Source organism: Channa argus, chromosome 2, assembly GCF_033026475.1.
Source record: "Channa argus isolate prfri chromosome 2, Channa argus male v1.0, whole genome shotgun sequence".
NCBI lineage: Eukaryota > Metazoa > Chordata > Actinopteri > Anabantiformes > Channidae > Channa > Channa argus.
The window spans coordinates 10,128,766-10,150,983 of record NC_090198.1 but is presented as its reverse complement, the minus strand read 5'-3'; the positions used below and the strand labels follow the sequence as shown (position 1 = coordinate 10,150,983).

Below are 22,218 nucleotides of genomic sequence, written 5' to 3'. Positions count from 1 at the left end.
AGTATCTCCTTGCATCTGATGAAAGGTCTAAGTGATACAAATGTGTGCCATTTCAGTGATCCATCCAGCCCTGTGTCATCGCAGTGATTTGTAGGAAAGGTCGTGCAAGAAATGACTTTGGCTGAGGAGGCGAATCCCCTGTTTATGTTTTTTGTGCTTGGTGCGGAGGCCTGCAGAGCGATGGGCTGGGGAGGTGGGCGTCTGGTGCAGGTGGTGTTTTTTTGGAGGATAGGGCTGATATATCATTTGCCAAGGTCGTACTCAATTAGGCTATTTGTTGAGCATAGCTGCATGAGGTTGGTTTAATCAACCGAGGAATGGAGACAACAACGACAAAAGAGGAAATAAATTAGGCATAGCCAGGCCACACTCTCAGGCACGCAGCAGCATGCTGGAGAAATGCTCCATTTAGCTGGCCATCTCCTTTCCCTAAGAACCCACTGTCCTCTCGCTAACACAAACCCACACAAAAACCACACACGTATACACACACCTTTCATTTCTTCTGTGACTTTCCATTACAATTGGAAACAACCTTTTTTGAATAACGACAGGCTACACACAAAAGGTCAATTATGCCAGATGGACACAATTACTAAATAAATAAAAAATAAAATTGAGGGAGAAAACTGGGAGTGACTAAAGCTGTAATATGTGGCATACATCAAACAAAGTGGGACTGCAATGACAAAGAAACAACATTTGTTTACCCTGATTAAGCCAAGACCTTGAGGGGTGTTGAAGCACCTGTGTAAGTGGGTATGGCCCTGGAGGAGAGGAGTCAGACTGTGTTAATAGTGGAGCAATCAGCGGCCATTCAGGTTAATGGGCTTTCAGCTAGTCGGCCCTGGCTAATGTGTGATTTGGAGGGTCAGTCCATAGCTCAGCAGCAAACGCCGGTCACATTCACCCTCACCACACGCTGCCAATGCAGACTTTAGCTTTCCCACCACACCCTCAGGCTCCTCGGCTGCTCATGACAGTAAATATTTGATTAAATAAATTAAGGTTGATTAGCTCTTAAAGCCCTGGAAATGGGCTGTATTGTGCTCAGTTGAGGGCAACATGCATTTCAGGTTCTGTCACCAAATCCCTATCTATATAGTCATGTGTTCAGGTTGCAAACTAAGTAAAAGTGGGAGTAGGAGGATTGGAGTACAATGCCAGATGAGTGATTTGATTGTACAGAAACTCCATGGATAATGTGACTTCCTTGCTACAAAGATAAGGGCTAATGCATCGATCCTGTCGCTGTGTTTCCTCACACTTACCTGTACCGTTTTTTTCCTGCCTTTCTTTCAGCTTCTCTCTTCCTCACTTGCTTTCTGTGAGACCTCTTAAGCTGTGACATTTCCGTTTCCCTGGAGACAGAGCATGCCAGGCGGTTGCCATAGCAACTCACTGCTTTTTAAGGCCCGCACAGCATTAGCCCACCCCACTACCCCGTACCAAGGATGGGGGAAAGGGAAGGGGGGGCTCCAGAGAGAAAGCACACCTGCTGGCTTCCTGCTAATTGGCTATTTCTCTTTCTCACTACTTCCCCGTTTCTGCTTTAACTTTTTACCCTCTCCCTGGATTGACTTTCTTTCTTTACCTTTGTATTGCTTCCTATCCATCGTGGATAGGGCTTCTATCCCTCTCTTGCTTTCTTTTCTAACTCACTGTTGCAGTCTCCTTTATATACACTGTGTGTTTTTTCTTCTTAGAGTCCGGCAACAACTCGGGCCTCCAGCATCTGGCATTTATCTTAATATGACCCTGTCAGTTCCTTCTTCCCCTACCTCTTCATTTCCTTTTCTAGTGCACCTCTTTTGTATTGTCAGCTTAGGCTCGTTCTATTATGGTTCTCACTCCTGCACATTCTGTACTTATAATTTGTTGCCTGTCATATTGGTGACATAACAAACTAAGCCTATTCTGACAGGTGGTCCAGGCTAAAAGCATCAGGAAATCGTTGCAGGTCAAATGTAATAATTTGTCTGTCCGATCAAACAAACTATTATCATCAAAGGACAGGGACAATGTTTTTTTTTTACAACCTGAAGCATTGATTAGTGCAAATTACAAGTAGGGGCTTGTGGTAGAGCTACGTTAAGTTGGTTAGGCCCATATTCTGTCAGTAGCTGAGCCTCTCCTTCTTGCAAAACCTTCAAAGATTAGAAATCATCTTCTCTGTCTCTCACACACTGAGCCATCTTGCTATTCTCATCTCCACATATTGTAACAGTCGCTGTCCCTATGCACACCTCCATTTGTGCAAACTGCACAGCCAGTATTTCTAATCTTTGCCTGCTGGGCCGCCTGAATGCTCTTCTAATTGATTGAGATGTTTATAAATTGATATTTATAGCGTGGAACCCATTGTTTGTCCTGCACTGTCCATTTGCACTGGGTCTTGTTGTAGGTGCTGTTATTTTTGTTCCTCCAAACATCTGCCTGAAAAAATTTGTAACACTTCATCACTGACATAAAGAAAAACATATACTTTTATAGAAGGTGAATACAGAAGATTCTGGTGCTGATTTCTGTGCTGAAGTTGTTTTTTAATGCTGTGCGCAGGGTGCTTTCCTTAGTGGTATATGTCACTGGGAGGCTTGACAGGTAGCCAGACCAGCCTGTCACCTTATCGGCTGCTGACATTTGAGCGATATGAAAATGACTTTGTGTGCGTGACGCTGGGCTCAGCCATTCCTATTCAATTAAGCCCATGAACAAACCTTCTGCGTGTTTTCCTGCTGATAAAGTCATAGAAATTGACTTGTGAGCAACGTGAGTGACGATTATGAATTCTGTTTATCGCCACACAATGAATGCGGAGCAGTGTGTTTGTCTATTTGCCAGGAAGAAGATAGGCAAATAGATGGTTATATCAGTGAAATTGGACAGGGGAGATAAAACAGTCATAGCAGATCCCAAAGGCTAAACCCGACCAATACTCCTATAAATGCCACATACTGCCTAGAAGATATTAGCTGTCATACTGTTTGTAAAGGTATATTTTTTTAGGCAGTCAGTTTCTGTACATCACTTACAGTACCTTGCCTGGAGCCCATGTGGCTCGTTCGTTCCCATAATGGCAAATACAGATGTGTGAAAAATAGATTTGAAACAAAATGAACAGAATATGGACACAGATGGCATTGTGACATTTCATAGTTTGATTCTGCTCAGGCCCTGTCCACCTGGCCCATTTAGCTCTAGCACCTGGAGCTCACGATTACACTATTGATCCATTGACTGGAGTTTCATCTGTCCAACCCATCCACCTTTGAGCACTTCAATTATTAGAGACATCACAGCCACACTGCTGCAAGTGGCAGCTTGTCCAGCACAGTAATCTGTCAGGGAATGAGATCCTGACCGCAATGTCATAGTGGTGGACACTCCCCCATAAGTCACCTTGATCATGAAGAGTCGTCAGGGGCTGACAAGGTGGTGATGAGGCCCAAGTAGCCATAGAGAGCTCAGCTTAGCTTAGCTGCACAATCTACAGCACCAAACCTCAACCCATACTGAGATTTAAGGTTAGCCTCAGATGCCTTATTGACAACCTCAAATGTACTTCATACAAAATGAAATGTCTTTAGGATAAGTAGATGGACTTAGGAGCATTTGTGTAATGAAGCTGAAAGCCATGTACTAAATCTTTGTCTGATGGGCTCAACTGGAAAACGTCATGGTACAGAGGTCTAGGACTTTTATTGAAAATCTATTTAATTGGAAAACAAGTCAAATGTTTACCAAAGGTTTTTTTTTTTTTTTTACTGTTTTAGGCAACTATTGCACTTCATCCTCATCCACAAGGTGTAAATGTAGGCAATAAATTCTAAATATTTAAATACAATACTTATTTACCACATTTTTCATCTTCAAAAGTCTATTCAAAAATAGGTTGGGTGGGGTGATCTTAGATGGAGTAACCAATTTGTAACCACTGTTTTAATGTCTTTAACTACCCAAATGGTTTTTGTACTGGAGTACAATAAATTAATTTATGAATAATAAAAATTGATTTCTTTCCATTAATAGCTGCGCTGTCATAATAATTTTGCACAGTATGAAAAGGACAATAAATCCTCCATGCGTTGTGAATAATGATTTTATTCTACCACGTGAGTGCCCTAGAACATACAGTAAAACAAGTTTCCCCTGATAATGGTTATTGTTGTCCTTGTGACATTTGCCCCTGCTTTATTTGACACCACCACAAGTCATGGTTCTCCTCAGTCTTTTCTCCTAAGGTTGATATTTTTGCACAGATGTAGCTTTATACATGCATATCAACACTGTGATGTCTGAGAATTAATTTAGTGCTGCCAAAGACACTATAATTAACAAACAACATTAAACCATTTATCTGTAAGATAGATGTTCTAGTTACAATGTGATTCATGGGGGAAGTGAAAGAAGTGACATATTTTACCACACATCACCACACATTGATAATAATACCACCAAAGCAGAAACAAACTGCATTAACAAACAACACCAGCTGAAGAAGCACACTTAACTTTGTAACTGAGTTCAGCACATTGTTTTCATGTGTATGTTTGTGTGTTTGTGCACAAAAAAGGGGGGCCTGTTGGCTCAGTAGTAGAACATTGGGTTGGGATGCAGAAGTCTGCAGGTTTGAATCCCACCAGATGTGGCCCTGCCCAGCCACCAAGGGTTTGGCGGGGAGGGTTGAGGTCGGAAGGGCATCCGGCGTAAAACTCATGTCAAATCAATGTGCGGAACACATTCTGTCGTGGTGACCCCTGAAGGGAAAAGCCAAAAGCATGTGTCAGCACAAGAGAGCTACACTTCAGATTCACAATGATTTAATATCAGTGCAACAAATGCATAATGTAAGCATGGAAACCAAGATTAACATCATAAGCAAGATATACAAAGTTATGGTTCTCAAACAATAGATGTAAAGATGTTGTGTGGCTTGTGTTAGCACAGGATAAACAGCACCCATTTTTTTCTATTATGAGAAGACAGACATGAAACCACAAGGACAGGTTTTCAGAAGCTGTCTGTCCACCTTGAACTAGCTGGCCAGCAGGGGACAGGATATTGATCTGAGATCCAGTCTGAGCTGGGTGAAACAGCACGGCCATACTGCCGCCCACACCAACGCACAGCCACTCTATAAAAAGACCAGATTCCTGGCGAAGTGAACTTGCATGTTTGTGTGTGTGAGAGAGAGAAAGAGACAGAGAAAGGCAGAGAGATTGTGTACATATGTGTGTGATGGTGCAAAAGTTTGAAAATATAAGTGTGTGTGTGTGTGTGTGTGTGTGTGTGTGTGTGTGTGTGTGTGTGTGTGTGTGACTACAAGTACATGTACTGTATGTATGCCTACTTGTCAGTGTGTTTGAACACCTCCCCCACCAGGAGGGTGCTCTTGCTGACAGCCTCGGGTCTGGAGGTTTGTGACTCAGAGCTGCAATAATAGCTGGAACTGAGGCCAAATGGACTGAATTCAAGGCAGAAATTAGTCACCACACTTCTCTCTTTTAACACACCACAAAAGAGTGAGACTGCTTTTACACAGATAAATGAGTAACACCGGTGGTAAATCTACAAAGAACAGTTCACCCATCAGAAGTTTCAACTACCCTCTTGGCCCATGTGAGATTTGTAAAAAAATATATGTTTGCTTTGATATGAAAAGATGGTTGTTCCTGACTGGTGAAAGAACATGTTAGCTATTATCACACTGAGTGATTTTTCTCAGTCTTTCTCTGTCTTGGTTGTCACAGATTTCCCTGGCAGAAAGCTTCCGACCATTTTCATTCAGTTTCATTCTTTTGTCATTTCATTCTTTGCTTTCATTTGAATTCCGATTAAGCTGTATCCTCTCTTCTAAGATTACTAACTAGAAAATGCTGAATTTTCCCAAGTGCTTTGCTCGCTGAAACTTTGGTCCATTCGTTTGTTTCATCTACATAATTTCACTGAGCTGTAATTACCATAACAAAGATTTGGTGTCCTCCGGTGACATTTCTCAGAACACAAATTCAAACTAAATAGCTCTCAAATAACATCTAATATAAATGAGAATTGACTGGGATGTTGACAGCTTTATGATATGCAGGAGATAAGGTGGAAACTACACTGGATTAGAGGTATTTTCACAGCCAAGTGCACTCTTAAAGTACCAGAGACGCAAAGTAGGGATAGACTCATTTTCAACGTGTAGTTCTAGTTTGCCTCGTCTCGCTTTAAAGAAATGCAGTGAGACTTTTTTTTAGTTGTTGACTCAGTCTCTGTTGTCTCTAACATTGAATGTAAAAGTTATTTACATATATGTTGTAGAACTTTAGTGGACATCAAATAATCAAAAATATAATTTGTTTCATATATAAGTCATAAATACAGGTGGATACCGTGTGGAACCGTGTGGAATAAATACAGGTAATGTAAAGAAACTAAACCTTTTGCGACACCATCTTTTTTTGTTTGTTTGTTTAACTAAAGGAAAGCACATTTATTTCAATAGACACTTGAGATGAAATTGGCATCAAGTTTTCATGTATTATTTACTTTGAGATATAAACATTTGGGATTTCACTTGTATACTTGTATATTTGTATGTTTTAAATAGATTTTGTTTTTTACTTTACTCTTCTCAAAATTAGAGTATTATTTTTATTATATTATTATATTTTTATTAGTATTATTATTTATTTTTAGAGTACCTTGAGACAGTACTACATAATGAAATGTATACATACATAGTGCTGTTGTACATGTATGTATAATTATGGCACCGTGATGATATGGACATATTTTCCCTAAATGTCTTTTCTTTAAAAATAGCATTAAACGGCCCAAAAGTTACCAACGTTAGCAATTACTATCCATCTTTAATACAGTTATTTAATTTACATTATTGCCAGTGTTTGAAGCATCACAATTAAGCTATTCACTCCCCCCTGTTACAACTGCTCCCCACAGTACAAACATCTACCCTGAAGCGATAGTGGGGTAAAAATAAATCAATTTCACTGAAGGTGAAACACATATGATAAATGCCAAAGGAAAAAAACATAACCAAGGCAGTGTCAAAAGATCAAGAATTCCGTTAAATCCTAAGGCTGGAGTGACAAGGTTAAGAAAGGAATTATCAAGATGAGCCTGGTCCTACTTTACCCCTGTCGTGCTTAAACAGGCACTTTGCTGTGAAAATGGCTCTAAGCCACTGTATTTTCTACCTTATCTCCCACATATCATAAAACTGTCAACACCCAACCCCATTTTCATTTATATTGGATTTTATTTGAGAGCTACTGAATTTGAATTTTGTTCTGTAAGGCTTCAAAGTCTTTGTTATGGTAAATTCATCTCAATAAAATTACACAGGAGAGCGGCACAGTGGCTGGGCGGTTAGCACTGTGTCCTGACAGCTAAAGAAGCTGCCCTCTTTCTTTCCGTGTGGAACTCATAAGTTTTCCATTGTGTTTGCAATGGCACCTCAGGGTGAGCTGACTTCCTACGGTAGTATTTGTAGCCACGTCCCTCTACGTTGAAATGATCAGCATTGGTTGTTTATGAACCAATGTTATGTAGTTTAAACAATCTTGTTGTGACGCCTGACGTTCCTTGTTTTCGCAGTGTCACGTCCTGTGCCTCACTGTAGCTCAGCCTGTGCCGTGTCCCACTCAAGTGTTGCAACAGATCGTCCACAATGTTTCGTAGGAAGAAGCCTCCACCCTGCTCCTCTCTTTCAAAGGAACGCAGGGATTAGTATCTGTGAATCCGCTCCAGTCTTTTATCCACAACTAACACATTTACCGTTACACCATCCACACATAACAAACGCCAGCTGAGCCTTGTAGCACACATGCATGCAGCCCGTTCCACAACATGGGCACTGTGACTGCGCCTGAGTGTCAACACTACCCAACTCAATTACTTTAGTCTGCAGCGCAACACTAATCCCCACCCTCCTCTACCCTGCCACCATTATTCCTGTACATCAACAGATTTGCATGTACTTTCATGCCACTATTTAGTTTGCTGTTTATTTTTAGAAGCCCACGCCTAATTAGGGGGAGCTGGTGTAGAACACAAGCATAAACGGCAACATTAGTGCTGGCGCTAATGAGAGAAGATATTGTGGGTAAAGCTCAGTAATTTTATCCTGTACTCTATTATTATTCTTTCATTATCATCTCAGCGGATGGCTGACCCCTCTACCTCTCTTGCTCTTGCTCTTGCTCTGTTTCTCTCCTTCTCTTGCTCTTGGCGGTGTTGGGCTTTCTCTTCCCCCTAACGAGTGTATGCTCAGGTATAAGTATATAGCTGTGCATAAAAATACACGTGTCTGCGTATGTTGGCATGTTTGTGTGCATGCTTATGCATGACAGGCCTCTCTGACAAAGTGCAAACAACAATGAGCCAGGGGGAATGATGTGAGAAAACCACCGAGCCATCCCCCGAACACCTATTTTTCATACGAACCATTATATACAAGCCCTCATCTCCAGTCCCCCTCTCCCTCCCCCCAGTGTTCACCTCACTGGGAAAAGAAAACAGAGCAGAGAGAATGAAAAGTAATCTGTGCCTGTCAGGGACACTTCATGAATCCTATGCTTGCGTTGCAGCAACAATTTCCCCAATCATCGGCTTTAAGTGCCTCTGATTTTATTTTTTTACCCTGATAACATTTGTCAGTTACCATAATGCACCTGGGCATGCTCTATGCAGATGCTGATGATTTTTGGTGCAGGGTGTGATTAGGTGGAGTGGAGGGGTATTATGTAAATTAGCTGTCACACTGGCAATGCGTCCATGGAGGCAGAGCAAGGGAATGCATTGCTCTGGGCAGTCAGCTGTGCTGGGTTCAACATGAGCCAGCCTTGTCATTGGCTCATTATCTTTATCAATTTACTTTCACTATAGAGACAGCGCTTACTTGACAGTGTTTTAGAAGACGAGTCATTTATTTGCCTCTGACAGAGATAAAACTACACACCACTATCATAGTAAACTATCTGGTGCAGATTAGAAAGTTGTCTTTCACAGAACTTAATCTCATCAGAGTCATTTTTAGTCTACATTTTTCTTTAGTAGAGAGAGATTTTTTGTTTTTAACGTATTCGTCTCCCGTGCGAGGCAAGATGGGCCGTGAGTTGTCATTGGTTACCTGGTCAGTGGTGGCAGAGCAGGAAGCTGTAGGGCTGTGTGCCGTCACGCCTGTCTCCCCACTGGCCCTCTCAGGCTGGAGCTCCTCTGTGCTTCTGTGCCTAATCAGGCTGCTCAGTATGCAGAACACCCTCCCTGACGGCCCCAGCACTCATCCCCCAGTTGCTGACCTCCCCTAAAGCTATGGAGCCGAGCTGGGCTGAACTGTGCCCAGTCAGCCGGTGCCAGATGTCAGCTGGGATGGATGGTAGAGAAAGTTATGCAGAGGAACAAGCGAGCCTAGAACAGGTACTATTGGCAAAGACTGTTTTACAGTTTGCCTACTGGGGAGCCAGATGGGTGTTGCTTGTTTGCCACATACTGTAAGACAACAAATATGACTGTCAGATTGTTGAGCAAGAAGCAGGAATTTTTTTCTTTTCTGGCTGATAACTCACCACACGCAGTTTATTTCTATTGTAATGCTATTTTTTAAAACCACAAAACTGAACTTTTACATGACTATTCTGAAAACTGGACTGAAAGTTGTCCACGTTCAAAAAAAGTTAATTAAAAATAAAGATGGAAAAATGTGACATTTTTTACTATTATTTTAAACACAACGAAGTATTGAAAAATACTCTATAATAATTTAATGAAAACCTACATTTGCTGTTCCAAATACTGGACCACACCAAAATTCTCCTCCATTCTTTCTTTTGTCTAGAAAAAAATAACTAGGTTGTATAAGCAATACACAACTATGCCACCATAAAACCTTTTAAAACTACAATTCAAATGGAATATTTATAAAAAACAGAAAAATGAGAGCATGATAAATGCAATGCAGACCAAAACATGTGTCACTTCCTCTTAAAAGATAAACACTGAGCCTATTTGAAGTTGAAAAACAGAGCAGAAGGGGATGTCAGTGCCTTTTTTTTACCTGACTACTGTGTGCAGTGTATTAGCTGCTGTAAACATCGACTTCATCAATTTTTTTGTGAAATGACCAAGACACTGCCATTCATTATCATATAGTTGCAGTAATAATGTACCTCGTGAGTCATTCAGTTGTTTTCGATACACGCATAAAATGGAAATAATACCACCTCTGTAGACAGGGTCGCTCCCGAGCACCGGCTGAAATTCTGTTGTTCTATTATTTGCAGTTGTTGCACTAGTCTTAATAGGACAGGCTGTTCTTGTTTGTTTGGGATTTGGGGAACTGCTGTCAGTCCTGTGGCGTAAGAGTAGTGCCAAAACTACCTTAATGTGATTGTGGGGAAGTGAAGTGCAAAACACCAAAGCACTGACCGCTTATCACACAGTGATACAGTGAGGCCAAAGTCAACAAAAACAAGCCTTCTTTGTAAAGGCAATAAATCACTGAATGCATTTCTTAAAGGTGGAAGTGCTTAGATAGGAACAGAGAGGCTAGTAAAATAAAAGGGGTAATATTTGTCTATTCAACAAAGCATTTAAATTACTTAATATTTATTACCAAATTATTGGTGCTATACTGTGTTTGACATTGGGCAATTAGAAAAACAATTGTGTCCTGTTTGAAAAAAAAAAAAAAAGGTCTGCATCTGTTTAGGACACTGTAATGATAGTAGAATGCATGCAGTTATTGTTATTACTCTGAAAGACATGAACACAAGTTTCAAGGTGTTACACTCAGGATTTGACTCTAGCAATGACACACAAGTCACATTGTTTGTGCACACGTTGAACATGCACCGTCCCTCCCCTTCGCCTTTCCTTAATGAAGATAAGGCTGATGCAATCCAAAGAAACACAACACTCATAACCACATACTGATGTTCTCCACCTGCTGTATGTCAGGCAATTTCACCAGAAAATCACATAAAAAAAACCTCCCCTCCCTGGGAATTCAGAAGTAGAATTCCTCGTCTCCCTCTCAACATGTCACACTTTAAAAAGGAGTCTGGGTATTGATCTCTGGGAAGACAGTCTGGCAGACTTGCCATGTGCCTGCCCCCGGCTGCCAGCTCTGCCAGAGCCTAGAGAGGATGTTATCCCCCGGGGCTGATTAGAAGCATTTCACTGGGATACTCCCAGGTCACTCTTTAAGCTCCTTCCCTCCGCTACAAGCCTGCCATGTCAGACACCTGAGACTAGGGGAGATGACTCCTGAGGAAAGTGACAAATTTTTACAGCTGTTACCTTTCAAATTACTCCTGTTTTTAGTCATTTTGTGGTGTGTGTGTGTGTGTGTGTGTGTGAGTGCGTGTGCAGAACAAACTGACTAAATTACAACTGTTGGTCTCGAGTTTCCACTACAGTATGTGTGTGTGCAATATAATCTTTCACTCGTCGCTCCTTATTGTCACCGCTGTGCTCTCATTGATGACATGGTCTGATTCTGTCAAACACTGGTACTAACACACTCACTGCTGCGAGAGAGAGAAAGAAAGACAGTGAGAAAAGAAAATTGAATCTATTTTCATTGGTATCAATTTGGTTGTTTTATAATGGTAAATCAAGTCTGTGTGTATGGATCAAACCTATGGAGAGAGAGAACAGCTGAACAGTGTGAATATGACATGTGACAAAATGGTCAAGTTACAAGTGAGGAACGAGTGAGGAACAGGATGGGCAAAAAGAAGTAATTTCTGACTTAAACGTTCTCAGAACAAACTAATTTTCAGGCTGCAAAGTAATATAACAACTGCAGGTATTTTTTTAAGAGTAAAAATAATCTTGATTCATTAGTTTAAATTATAGAGTGAGACTGAAACAGACAAGAGCATCTTTTCACCCCAAAATTAGTATCAATGCTCAAATAAAATTTCTCTTTTCACAGGAACTGAATACAAAACCATCGCTGGAAAAACAACACAAGAAAGAAAAACAAGAACTACTGTAGTTGTTAAGCCAAATGAAAGGGAGCAAGCTTTGAATGCAGTGTCTAGCTGAATAAGTCTTGATGCGGCCTCTAGCAGAGGCCCTGAGGTTGAGGTGCTATGCCTTCTGTCTCTCAGCAGGTCAACACAGGGACAGGGCATCTACCAGGGACCAGGCTGACCTTTACCTTATTGAGTTAAGCATGATGAGATTACAGAACAACTGCAACTGCCAGGCCCATTACCACCCTGTTCTCCATTAGTGACCTCTGACTGGAACTAAATGCACACAGTACATGCATCCGGACTGCACAAAGACACACACATCCACAAACAACGACAAGGTTACATGTAATAAACCACATAAGACCTGAAGCCACTAACAGGCAGGAGCATTGAGTGGATGCGACCATGTATGGGTGTGCACATACAGTACTTTGATCTAAAGATAAAATACATATGAAAGGTTAAAGTGCATGCATACATACACTTACATATATGTATTTTGTCATATAGGTGTAACTTTGGTGTACAAGTCCGTAATTGTTGTGCAGCAGAGCAAGCCTGCAAGGCGAGCATGCTCTCTTCTTCTTTCGCCTTGTCGCATTTGTCTGTTCCTATCTAGCTCACAGCCTCCTCTGCCTCCCCCACACTCTGCCTGGGGAGTGATTAAATCAGTGTACGCCTGTCCACAAGCCATAGAGATTGGCACGTACACACACACACACACACACACACACACACACACACACACACACACACACACACAGGCACACACGCGCGCACGCACAAACACACACACACGCGCACACATACACGCGCACACATACACGCACACACACCCACACACACCCACGCAGTCACTTAAGGAGGCACTTAGACACATTGACACTGTAGAGACCCAAATCTATACAGGCACGTATCTTTACCTACATCCCAGACAAGTATGTGAACAGCAAAAAAATGAAAATAAATAAATAATTATTTTGTCAGAAACATGGTCTGCCACAAGCAGACTGTAGCTACTGTACATTCATGTGATGTGTGTCTCTCAGTTTGTGTGTGTGTGTGTGTGCGCGCGTGTGCATGTGTGACAGAGCGTCCTTATGATAAGTGACTCCCAGGTTGATTAAAGAGAAGTCTTTTCTCTCTATAATGAACACAGGAGATCCATCAGCCATTGCCTTTGAGGAACACCAGGCGCGTCAGCAGCTAAAGCGCCTGTGATCTCTCAGATTTCAACCAACGTTGATTAACTTGGCAGCATATTAAGTGGAAAGGTATTGAGCTGGCTGGAAGAGCAAAAAACACATCACTGGGAGTTTGTCTTGTAGGCACTGGTATGAAGTCATATTTGCATATCTGAGTAAAGTTAGTGTGCTTATGTTTGGGAATCAGTCCAAATATTATTAGAGTTTTTGGGGTCAGCCGAGTAGGTCAACGCTTAATCAGGCTTGCAGTATGGTCTGAGGAAAGAGACGACATGTTCTTGTGCTGAGTTACCTGTTTAGCATGTTCAATGCATTTTTTGCATTTCTTAATTTTTATGCTTAAAAACATTGATTTATACTGTGGGCTCATACCTGGTGGAGGTGCACCATACACTTCAATTAAAGCAAGTAAACACTGCATGTTTTTGCAATATATTGTTTGTACATTGTTAGTTCAATATTTAAATATTTGTCTAGATGCAACAAACAATTTAAGAAAACCAATACCACAAAGTTTTTGCCTTCTTTTAATTTTAACTATTGTATCAAATTTCAAATACTACCAGAGGTTTTATCACGACAAAGGATGAGTGGGATGCATTATGATTCATTTATCAGGGTCAGAAATGTTAGCATATTCTCTGATAAAAGGTAAATTCCATCACATGTGCAATTTTTTTCCTAAGGACTAAAGTCAAAAAAAAAAAAAAATTATAAAATATTTCCACATACACATCTGCTCACGCCCATCAGTGGACAAGTCAAGGGCGAATGAGGTGTTCAACACAAAATATTTAAGCAATCCACTACAAAATAAAAATAAATCAGTAAGAATCTAAGTTAAACTCAGGAAAATCTTAAGAAGTTAAGGAGCGTTTGCTTTATTCTTGGGTTAAGGACCAGAATAAAAACATTTGGAGCATTGATTTTCTTCACCTCTCTCTTATTTTGAAAAGCCTGCCTGGCTCGGATGCTTTTTACCAAACATTTTATTGCTCATTCAGTATCAGATGCAGAGAACTGGAGTTAGATATGTTAAGAAGTTTGGGCTGAAAAAATAAATACTTCTATGTCTTCAGGGAAATACAATACTTTTGTGATCAACAACAGCGTCTGGATAGTTTTAGTTGTTCGGCAGCTCAGTTTGATCTCTTTTATCTTTGCAATGACAAAGGCCAATCAGTCAAAACAGGTCTAGATGTGTCTGGATTTCCCCAGACTTCCTGAGAGAAGATGATATGAGTTAAAAATGAAGGGAGTTGGGATTCAGTGTAAATGTACAAAGGTAAACTTCAATAAGGAAGCATGGGGACCACTGCTGCTCTTTTATCATTTATTGGCCAGTGCTCTCTCAGCCTGCTGGGAGTTGTCCCACTTATTCCACCATACACACCCTGCCACGTAGGTGAACTCTCCTAATATGGGATAGGCCCCTGCCTCTGCTGCAGCCCACTGCCTGATCTGATATCAGGCCAGGGGGGAAGGTTTGCTTGCATTTTCACTCCAACTACATTTCCCAGAAGGTCTTACTCTTGGCTACGCTGAACCCGGGGTACATTGATACAGAAAGGTCCTTAAATTTGATTCAGAACAAAGTGGAAAACACGAAGAATGAATCAGCCTTGGCGTGAGCTCATTATTCATCTCCTAACATGTCAACTGTAGCAGGCTGTCGCATTTTAAAATTGAGTTGCAAGAGAATTTTTAAAAAGGAGAACCATTCAAATGTCTCCTAATTCCATCCCCCTTTTCCTCTAGTCAGTCATGGATTGTCGCTCCCCGACTATCGTGGGTAATTTGTTTCCTCGTGTTTACAACATCAGACATGGCTTTTGATTACGTATTCTGTGTTTGTAAATGAACTAATCATTTCAGCCAGAGATGGCAAAGAACTCTGTTTTTAGATTGGTGAAATGGACCTCGATATTGAGTACTTCTGATTGCTTAACAAGTTACTATTTCAGCCTGACCTCTAGGAGTTTGCGTGAATACTGTCATGATGTAGAAGACACCCAAATCTCCTTTTTTCAGTCCCGTCTTGATAGGCCTGAGTTTGCCTTTGTCGTGTGCTCTTCCACTGACACTCTCACCCTGGATTAAAATCTTAATTAACTCGAGTGTCAGTCTGTCTTCCTATAGTTGAAAAGGCAGTGAAGGGGAGACTGAGGAGGAGAGGGGACTGTGGTACATGGGTTCATGGGTGTCTCCCAAGTCTACTGCAAAGGGAACCATTAGTGTGGCTGGCACTGCTATCCTTTGTCTGCTGGCCCCTTCCCCTCCCAGCTCTGTCCTTCAGTTAATTTCTGCCTATCTCTGTGATGAGCCCTCATAAAGGAGAGGTTAGTGTATGGAAGAGGGGCAGTTGTGCAACTTAGATTTTGTTAAGACACAAAAACACAGGATCTCTCTCAGAGCATAACCTCATGTTATGATGCTGACCTAGCCACAAAATAAAGATTCCTTCTAGTTTTAGATAGTAAGTGGTAAGTATGAATGTTCATTCATTGCCACGGGTGCATGCACTGGCTAGTCGACATGCTCTGATTGTCTGGGTCACCTTCTTGACAAAAATGACATGCCTGATCAAAGGCTGGCAATTTGCCGATGGGATGCCTTCGTCTAAGCGCCCAGCTGTGGTTGGCTGCTTGTCTGACCTTGGTCTTGTGTGGCAAATACTGGGTAATCTGGCCCCAGCTAGTACTCCTTTTTTTTCCCTTCGCATTTCATGTTGGCATTCTGTTTGGCGCAGCTCAATGAGCTCCCAGCCTTTCCTGCGTGTCGTCATGACGCTGTGTAAGTTGTTCGGAGGATAGACATTCTGCTAAGAGTTGGCCAAGATGAGAGGTGGGTGGTGTAAGGGTAGGAGGCGGAATGGTTGAGAAATTATAGAACCGTCAATCACAAGCTGTTAATGACAAAATGACAGCTTGGCTCAGCCCAGCCAATATTTTCATAGTCTGAGTCTTGTCCGGGGTAACTGCATGAAAAACTTTGCCTGAAGGGGGAGCTGTGAGGGTCTAAATGCTGACTTTTCTGTAGAGAAGCCATCTGCCCATGATGGCTGGATGTGCCTTAGACATTAGCAACATCACTGCCACTATGAAAACTCTCACACCAGCTGCCTTTATCGCCACAGCTTTGTTACTCTGTCAGTGTGAAATACCATTTGAATTCCAAATGGAGCATAAACAACCCATAATCTGAGTACAGAGAATAGTGCTTTTTTTCTGCCATAGTATGACAGAGATTTTATGTGCTGAGGCTCTTCTATCAGCTTCCTATGAAAGTCCCAGTGTTTTTGTTTTTTTCTCTTTAAGCCCTCAGCAACTGAGCTGATGGGCCTCCCACTGCAAATGGCAAATATCTCTTTCCATGTAAAACACTCATGGCTCCTTATTGAGGATCATTGCACTGGCAGTTTATTTCAGCCAAACATTAGTGTTACCATTCAAATGCTAAAATTAATTCTGCAGCCAGGGTAAAAAGGTGAACAGTCATAACAGTAAACTCGCTCTACCCTCGCTCTGTGTTTTGCTCTCGCTCATAGCCAGGAGTAGTGTTTTTTTTTTTTTTTTGACTTGGGGAGAATGTCTTTGCATCTGAAATGTGCATTAATGTACCACTAAGGTCAACCCAGCTCATTTAAAAAACAAAGCATTCAGTGAGTTGTAGGTCCACGGGTCTGCTGGCACACAGGAAAGATTTATTGTCTGCCCTGTGCTTGTGCTGCCGCTCCACGTTACCAGCCAACTCTGACCCCGTCCTGCCGACACCACAGAGACGTTTAATCTCCATAGACAACTTCTGTATGAATACATTTTACTCAGTGTGGAGTGCCACAGTGCCCCGAGAAGCACCCTTGCATGGGTTTGACACTACATATCACTAGGAGGCTTGTGGGCTAGAGAGAAACACAGGGGAAAGAGAAAGACATCTGCTCTGGCCACCCACTCTACAACGTCCTAATCTACCAGAACCCATAGCAGCCCCGTGGTTTACTCTGCACTTCCCCTGTTTCCATCAGGGTGTGTGTTGTTGAAGATGATATGGGAGGTGGGATGGAGAGCACACAGGAGCAAGAGGATGCTTTGCCATATGGTCGGGTTGAGAGAGAGGAGCAGTGGGAGCACAGGTACCAAAAACAAGCAGAGAAATCAGTGTGAAAAAGGTCTAGTATATTTTCCAATTCAATCTTCCAATTCTCTAAGAATTGTTTTTTCTTCTAAATCAGGAGAATAACTCTTATTTTTGTGAGATGATCTGACTTTATCCTAGTGGAATCCAACATCTGTTTTCCTAATACACTGACATTAAAATACTGCCACATTTTAAGGCATGAGATCCCAGAAGTTTTTCCAGTGAAATTAAACTAATTGGTAAACAATTGGGACAATCTTTTGATGGGAAAACAACCACAGATGATACTGAACCCCGGTAAAACTAATTGTTATATTATTATGATTATTTTTTGCAGTGTGGGGATGAGAGCTGAGCAGAGGGAGGGAGCCACAAAAAGACCTTTTATCTTGCCATTGCTCCCTCTTTTCAAGAACGTGCCTGGAAGATGTAATGCCTACAAAAAACCTTGCCTTTCTATGTAGGCCAGGAGGAAAGCAATGGGACTTTGAGAATGGGGACTCAGCAGTAGATTTGAACTTTCCGAACACGGATACTCCTTTCAGGATTCTGGAATTGAATACAACTAGTCACAGTGGCAGATACCGTAAGATCTACCACTTTAGCACAGAGCCTTTAGTTTTACAACAGACAACTTCCAAATGATAGTACAGTTGATTGTTAAATGTCTAAAGAATAAAAAAAGGTCTCCAAAATTGTAATATTTTGATGAAAAAGGCAAGAAAGAAACAGAAAGAGGTGGACAGGGCAGACGTGGAAAAGAGTCAAGGCAAGACTGGTAACACATAATCCCTTAAATTATTGTTTCAATCATCAGGACAGAGGAATTGGACACATCAAAATAATGGCAACACACAGTGTCTCTACACAGTGGGCAGCGTGAGTTCAGAAGACAATGGACTCTGTTATAGCAAATTATAAACTTCATTAACTGGCACACCTTAACCAGTGACCTGTCAGAAGAATACAATGATTTCCTCACGCATAATGACATCAGGCAGCATAGCTTAACATGATTTTGGCTTTCCATCAAAATTATGAAGCACCAAAAGCAAAGCATGACACAAGAGCAGCCATTCCCTGTTTTTGTGACATATTTTCCTTTAAGTCAATGTAACATGAACCTACAGATAACACTTTTAGGAATTACTGATTTGGAAGAAGGCATTGCATTTAAATAGATGGGTGGGCTTTTCCGAAAGGTTGTTGAAAGAAAACACTCTCTGTTGATGTTTTTGGGGATTTTGCGGTGACAGGAAAGCAGCATCACTTGATAAGATGAGGATCACACGTTTTAAATAAATTACATTTAATCATCAATTAAAATAAAGTCAGTGCAGCTGCAGCATAGTCTGAATAATGCTGGATCGATAACAATAGCAACAATGTTGTCACACAACAGTTGTCCTGTAAAATTTGATTAGGTAGGGTGTTTTAGAAGCAGGGAAAAATGATGAACATAATCGTATTACTGTTACACAGTCACCGGTTTGAATACTTTTAATCCAGTGTTATTAAGTGTTTTGGAGTGAAAAATACAGTGACACTGGCCACCATTTTGGTGCTGTTGTAAGCAATGATTTCCAGTTTTTTGGTGCCTGGGGCAAAAAGAGGTGCAATTTAAACAGACACCTGCCTTCCTATGTGGGGTTGCTATTTCAATAAATGATCCTGTTGGTTGTATAAGAGAGTAAGAGTTAGAGGGGTCCTAAGTCTCCTTCACATATGAACTCCAGACACTGTCCACAGTTGTGGTTCACACGTGTGGTTCACAGCAGAAGATTGTTACAGACTGTGACAGGAGAAACTCTGCTTTATTTGAGTGAGGCGTCAGAGCGAATAGGACTGCGAGAAACAGTGTTTTGTTTACAGAACATCTGAGCTGTGCATCTGAAAAAAGAAAGACACTGTGCCAGTTGTCTAGTAAAATTGTCACCAGGTCCATTCGCGCACTTTAAATCCACCCAGCAATTTGGGAAAGAGCAGCGTGCACCACGCACGGACTCAAGCATATATTGCGGACTTTGTACTAAGGAGCTCGGAGGATAAAGTCCAAATAATTTCCAGAACATTTCATTTGGACATTTGAGTTCTCACATACGCCGTCATACGCCGACTAGAGTTCAGGACTCTTTAGCACTACTCTTGTTTCACATTCACTAAGCTCCTTTTCCATTGTGGTCACTTTGTGAAATTTAGATTTTAATGCAAATGTCTACACGAAGTCAGAATTAATTAAAGTTTTTATGCTGTGATTATTTTACTTTTGTGCTTTAAATGACACTTATATCTTACATATGTTAGTTGCAGTATGTGCATATACAACTAAATATCAGTGTTTAGACCTTCAATAATTTTCTTATTTAAAATTTGTAGTTGCAATAATGACAAAACAAATTCTCTAATCAATATATTATTCATATTCGCAACCACTTACCCAAACTTACTTTCAATAAGTATGACAGCAGCCTGAGCTGATATTACATCTCCAAAACTTCAGGCATCCAAACATCATGAATTGCAACATTTGGTGCCACTGTGCACTGATAATATTCTGACTGTAGATCAGAGATCACAGAGATCAGAGTGAAGGACAGACACACAAGGGATGTTTTCTCACTTCTTCAGAGCAGTAAGGTGAGAAAAGAGACAAGGAGATTCAAATGGGAGAGAGTTACGAAAAGGAGACAAGGAGAAAGACAGAGACATTCAAAGACAGAGAAGCCAATGAAGCTGCTCATACTTTGGGAACGCCACGCCCACTGAGCAGCCTGGGGCTTTGGAGTGAAGGAAGGATTTCATCTGTTTTATCTCCCCTGTCTTCTTTTTTTTTTTTTTTTAGGTTGCACAGAGCACGTCCCTTTTTTCTCTTTTCCCTGCTTCAGTGAGGCAAAGATCTTAATCGCCCCTGACCGTAATCTACCAGAGTGGAATGCTTTTCTTCAATAGACAAAAAAGGAGCTTATAGATGCTGCACCCTGCAAGGGTATAACATCACAGGGTTGTCCTCTGGCAAAAGGGGAGGGCAGTTTAAAATGTGTTTGTGTGCATTTTGTCCTGTTCCTTTCTATTGCACATGAGCACAGAAGACAGCAGTTTCAAGCATAGTCAAAGATCAGAAAAGAAATGCAGAAACTTCTGTTTTCCCCACACATAGTAATAACACATGTCAATATTTAATTTGTTTTTCCATTTGTGTGGGTCTGCAGATGGACTTCTGGAGGGATCAGGTAATTGTGTGCACACTTACGACAAACAACATCTTTATTCCAGCTGTAGTGAAAGCTAGTGCTGAATGGCCATTTCTAAGAGGAACTAGGATGTCTCAGGTGTCCACAGAGACGTCCAGATACAGTTGTACAAAGGACAACTGTATTAGCAACCAACAAGTGGTGCTCATGTAGCCTGAGAGCAAGAATTTGTTGACATCTCCTCAGGCAATGCTGATGGATGACAGCGCTGTAATATACATCTGCACATCTGACTCTAAAAGCCAAATATTTGTTGTGTTTTAATCTTCTTGCTGCCTGATAGGTTGACATGTGACAGTTTAGAGCATTTGAAAAGTCAACGTATTTCTTTACAGTTGACAATTTAGTATTTTTTCCTCTTCTGGCATCTGAATTGTTCGTATGTGGAAAAACTATCCATCTGGTGCTTGGAGCTGACTAAAACTGACACTATATGTTATTTGCAAAGAGAAGTGCAATCATAGAGCGATCATTTCTGTTGCCACAGCCAACTTCCTTTAAGATTCAGTCTTTCTGTACTGTGTATCTTCCCTACTCTTCATTTTTTCCTCTTTTCCTCTATTATTTTACATTCGACAAGCCTCGTTTTTTTATTCCTCCCTTCCTCTCTGTCACCTCATTTTATGCTCGTTGCCTTTGTCACTTTCTCCCTCTCTGTCTTGGTCGTTTCTTGTTCTTTTGTTTCGTTGTCACTTCCTCTCTCAGCAGTGTGTTTTGTCATTTCTTTCATAGACGCACACACACAAACACGGACATAAATAAATCCTCTTTCTGTGAAGTCCGTGATGTCAGGGAGGAATATGATTTCCAAAATCCACAAAAAAGTCACTTGCAGAAAATATTCACAGTGCATTATCTCACTTGAAAAATAATACTCGCCCACCTAGCCAAAAGCTCAAAGCTGGCACATCAAACTTTCCAAGGATTCATCTGAGGTTTAGGCACAGTATTTGGGCAGAGGTGTACATAATATGCTACTCTGATGGCTGTGTGAAGGGAGCTTTTACACGGTGAGGAGATAATTTTATCCTAAGAGCTTTGTGTAATTCTTATCTAAGGACACATATTGTCTCTTCAGTTAGCCATACTCTCCTGAATGCTCACACTTACTAAGCATTGGGTACTTGAAGGTTTATTGTTTTGGTAGAAAGAATATTATAATTAGAAGGTTTTTAAGTTATTATGTGTGGGATTTTATTGATCACATCACTGTCTGTTTTTCATCTGGCCCACTGTGTGTGCACTGCCATTTCCGTTTAAAAAAACGTTTATATTTGTTTTGCAGCAAGAACATTTTGCCATGTTTGTTTCAACCTATGTTGAATCGGAACCGCTTGCTCCAGCCGAAAAAGCTTCAGTCTGATATTTCCTTGTTAAGTGCTTGTGTTGTCCGTGTCTCTGTGAACACTGTGGGTTGGCAAATTGGATAGAATCTCATCAGGCGTTAATAATGGCAGCTATCTGTAAATAGCATTGGAGCAGGGGAGCAACAGATGCTGCTCCTGGTGAAGGAGAAAAGCCTGCGCTCCTCTACTGAGCCTGCTCCCCACATGCTGCCACTCACGCATTTGGCTCCTATTAACACTGATCTATATCAATTCCTTGGAAAAAAAAAAAAGCTTGAATAAGGAA

At 41.2% G+C, this 22,218-nt stretch overlaps 1 protein-coding gene and 1 long non-coding RNA gene across 28 annotated transcripts in view; one reads left to right on the top strand and one right to left on the bottom strand.

Moving 5' to 3' along the window:
- The window catches only part of celf6 (CUGBP Elav-like family member 6), a 138,672-nt gene that overhangs the window by 48,474 nt on the left and 67,980 nt on the right, over positions 1-22,218 (top strand). The gene's annotated exons all lie outside the window — the stretch shown is intronic.
- On the bottom strand, positions 3,881-10,414 carry LOC137123080 (uncharacterized). Of its 2 annotated transcripts, XR_010913801.1 has the most exons (4): positions 10,230-10,414; positions 9,785-9,840; positions 9,140-9,498; positions 3,881-4,757 (listed from the first exon to the last, which is right to left on the bottom strand). It is a non-coding gene; the product is annotated as an uncharacterized lncRNA (long non-coding RNA). The 2 variants fall into 2 exon arrangements; XR_010913800.1 differs by lacking the exon at positions 9,785-9,840 and having other exon boundaries at positions 3,883-4,757; positions 10,230-10,412.